We start from the raw sequence: 4,476 nt of genomic DNA on the forward strand, positions 1-4,476 counted from the left end.
TCCAATATGGACAATTTCATGCCCACTGAAACCGTAACTTATATTTTGATATCGTTGGATCAAAGTGCGAGAACACGTAGGGGTCGTCCGCTGCTGAGCCCTATGCACAACAATGTCCCGAGAACGGTATGCCCAAACATTTGTGGCTGGACCACCATTGTAGCGGGCGGTTATAATTAAAGTACAGCTACTGACAGATGTAATGAGCTGTAATTATCGTACGGCAGCGAAACTGTATGGGGTTTCTAATGAGTTAACGCAGAACCGATTTATGCTGAAAAAAATTAGCTCCAATTTCGGCCACCAGATGAAAATCTGCCGCTACGAATGCTACAAAGACGTACAGAAATGTTTCCAAATATAATGGATTAGGAACGGGAGAGGGCAGTAGAGGTCAAGTGAGTGAGAAAGCCATAACGTTGATTTTATACTGAAGCGCCAAAGAAACTCGTATAGGCTTGCGTATCCAAATACAGAGAGATGTAAACAGGCAGAATACGGTGCTGCGGTCGGCAACGCCTAGTTAAGACAAGTGTCTGGAGCAGTTGCCACATCGTTTACTGCTTTTACAATGGCAAGTGATCAAGAAAAAATGTTCAAATGTGTGTGAAATCTTATGGGACTTAAATGCTAAGGTCACGAGGGATTCGCACTCGGGAGGATGACGGTACAATCCCGCGTCCGGCCATCCTGATTTAGGTTTTCCGTGATTTCCCTAAATCGCTCCAGGCAAATGCCGGGATGATTCCTTTGAAAGGGCACGGCCGACTTCCCACCCCGTCCTTCCCTAATCCGATGAGACCGATGACCTCGCAGTTTGGTCTCTTCCCCCAAAAGAATCCCTCATCAGTCCCTAGGCTTACACACTACTTAACCTAAATTATCCTAAGGACAAGCACACGCACCCATGCCCGAGGGACGACTCGAACCTCCGCCGGGACTAGCCGCACTGTGTATGACTGCAGCGCCTGAGACCGCTCGGCTAATCCCGCGCGGCTCAAGTGATCAAGACTTAAGTGAGATTGAACGTGGTGTTATAGTCGGTGCATGAGCGATGGGACACAGCATCTCCGAGATAGCGATGAAATGAGGAATTTACCGTACGACTATTTCACGAGTGTGCCGTGAATATCAGGAATCCGGTAAAACATCAATTCTCCGACATCGCTGCGGCCGGAAAAAGATCCTGCAAGAATGGGAACAACGACGACTGAAGAGAATTGTTCAGCGTGACAGAAGAGCAACCGTTCCGCAGATTGCTGCAGATTACAATGCTGGGCCATCAACAAGTGTCAGCGTGCGAGCCATTCAACGAAACGTTATAGACATGGACTTTCGGAGCCGAAGGACCACTCGTGCACCCTTGATTACTGCACGACACAAAGCTTTTCGCCCGTCAGCACCGAAGTTGGACTATTGATGACTGGAAACTTTTTGCCTGGACGGACGATTTTCATTTCAAATTGTAGCGAGCGGATGGACGTGTACGGGTATGGAGAACCTCATGAATCCATGGACCCTGCATGTCAGCAGGGGACTTTTGAAGCTGGTGGAGGCTCTGTAATGGTGTGGAGCGCGTGCAGTTGGAATGATACGGGACACCTGATAAATCTAGTTACGAATCGGGCAGGTGACGCGTACGTAAGCATCCCGTCTGTTCACCTGCATCCGTTCATGTCCATTGTGCCTTCCAACGGACTTGGGAAATTCCAGCAGAACAATGCGACACCCCACACTTCCAGAATTGCTGCAGAGTGGCTCCAGGAACACTCTTCTAAGTTTAAACACTTCAGCTGGCCACCAAACTCCCCAGACATGAACATTATTGAGCATATCTGGAATGCCTTGTAACGTGCTGTTCAGAAGAGATCTCCATCCCCTCGTACTCATACGTATTTATGAACAGCCCTGCAGTATTCATAGTGTCACTTCCCTCCAGCACTACTTCAGGCATTAGTCGAGTCCATGCCACGTCGTGTTGCACCACTCATACATGTTCGTGAGGGCCCTACACGATATTAGGCAGGAGTACCAGTTTCTTTGGCTCTTCAGTGTATTATTAACCGCCATTTACAGTATTTCTTCCGTATGAGCACCGGAGACGTCGGTGAGATGCTGCATCGGTAAAACAATGTTATCAATAGGTGCTCGCAGCAGTTCTGGTGGAATCTAAGTAACGTTTTCCTGTGCGCTGGTTTTCTGATCAAGAAGAGACCAGAAGTGTCCATGGCAAATCCGTTCTCTTAGATACCTCCAGAACCAAAAGTCACATGGATTGTGATCAGGTGATCTAGCAGGCCTTGCATGTGGAAAACCTCTGTTCCATATACAGGGTGTCCCAAAATAATGTATACACTCTTTGAAACAGAATATCTCTTTAATTAAAGGATACAGAAATGCAATTTTTATGGGTATTAATTTAGAAGGCGGTGACAAACATAACAATGCTTTCTTTTGTTTCAGGATTGTCAGCAAACATGGCGTTACCGTTAGAACAACGGAAATGGGTGCTAAAGTGTTACTGGAAAACAGAGAACGTGAGTGCGGTACGCCGACGTTGGAGAGTTGAATTTGGAGCACCACCACTGATAACAGTAACAATTACAAGAATCAGAGATAAGTTTAAGGTCGAAGGAACGGTTCACGATATGAAGAAAGTACATAGCGGACGAAAGAGAAGTTCAACAAACAATGAGAGTGTTGATGCAGTAATCCAGCCATACACAAACAAGAAATCTGTGAGGTAATGCTCTCGTGAGGCTGGGATCTGCTTAAGCAGTGTTCATAGAATTTTGCGGTCTCAGAACTTTAAGCCTTACATTCCAAGACTTCTCCACGCTGTTAACGAGGATGGTCCTGATAGGCGAAGCGAATTTTGTGAGTAGTTCATTAACAAATGTGAAGAAGAGCAACGTTTCTAAGATGGAATCTTTGGTCAGATGAAGCGACGTTTAAACGTGATGGAACAATTAAACGCCACTACTACGTGTACTGGGCCAGGGAGAATCCATACGTAACGGAGCACAGGCATGTTAATCTACTAGGAGTATTAGTCTGGTGTGGTCCGTCTCCTAGAGGTTTAATCGGATCGTACTTCTTGGACACTGTCACGGGCGATTCGTACTTGGAAATGATAACTCCTGATCTTAGGGTTGTGTTTGGAAATGAAGATCATTACTTTCAACAGGATGGGGCACCACCTCACTTTCACGTGGATGTGAGAGCATTTCCCAATCGTACATTCCCTGCCAGATGTAATGCACATTCGATCTCCAGATTTAACTCCTGTAGACTTAATTCTGTGGTTACCTCCAAGAACACAGTTTACGCTGCGAGACCACACACTGGATGATCTTAGAGAGCAAATTGAGCAAGCCTGTGATGCTATTCCGTTGAAAACAATAAAGTTGGCATGTCGCTCAGCCGTAAGTCGTTGTTGACGGTGTATTGCGATGGGCGGACACGGGTTTGAACATTCACCACCTTACGTCGGACCATGAGGCACCTAACACCACTAAAATTGTATTTCTAACCCCCCCTTTCGTTAAAGAGATGTTCAGTTTCAAAGAGTCTATACATTATTTTGTGACACCCTGTATAATGGAACCTTCGTGGTAGTTTTCATTAACCAGATCTGTCACTATGTGAGCAACCGACATGAGCTGTTGCCCCATCTAGCATGAAAACAGTGCTTTCCACACAATTGCGCTCTTCCGAAGAAAGAATCCGTTGCTGTACACGCAGGTCTCGATACCGTGCAGAAGTCACGGTACACCTGACGGGCCCTCTGAGAGTATTCTCCTAAAAGAAGAACGGACCGAGAGTAAATACACATGTGAATCCCACACCGTATAGTTACATATGGCGAGTACAATGGCTCTTCGAGCACGACATGCAGTTTAACAGAACCCCAAATTGGGCAGTTCTGTGTATTCCGTGCAAAAAGCACTACGTCTTCAGGCCACAAGTGACCCATCGGGACCATCCGACCGCCGTGTCATCCTCAGTTGAGGATGCGGATAGGAGGGGTGTGTGGTCAGCACACCACTCTCCCGGTCATTATGATGGTTTTCTGTGACCGGAGCCGCTACTATTCGGTCGAGTAGCTCCTCAATTGGCATCACGAGGCTGAGTGCACCCCGAAAAATGGCAACAGCGCACGGCGGCCTGGATGGTCACCCATCCAAGTGCCGGCCACGCCCGGCAGCGCTTAGCTTCGGTGATCTGACGGGAACCGGTGTATCCACTGCGGCAAGGCCGTTGCCCCTATTCCGTGCAACCTGTAATGTAAAATGTGCCTCGTCATTCCACAGAATATTGCTCGGCCACATGCCACAACTTCCATTCTACAAGCAGAAGGGCAAACTCCGAAACTTGCTGCAGATCATGAGGTTCTACTTGCTGTACCGTCTCGGTCTTGTATGGATACCGGTGTAAAACAGACCGTAAAACTATCCGAGCTGTTGAGCACTCAGT

At 47.3% G+C, this 4,476-nt stretch overlaps 1 pseudogene; it reads right to left on the bottom strand.

Moving 5' to 3' along the window:
- Positions 1–4,147: 4,147 nt before the first annotated feature.
- Positions 4,148–4,265, bottom strand: LOC124623239 (annotated as a pseudogene).
- Between the last annotated feature and the right edge of the window lie 211 nt (positions 4,266–4,476).

The sequence above is a fragment of the Schistocerca americana genome, chromosome 7, assembly GCF_021461395.2.
Source record: "Schistocerca americana isolate TAMUIC-IGC-003095 chromosome 7, iqSchAmer2.1, whole genome shotgun sequence".
NCBI lineage: Eukaryota > Metazoa > Arthropoda > Insecta > Orthoptera > Acrididae > Schistocerca > Schistocerca americana.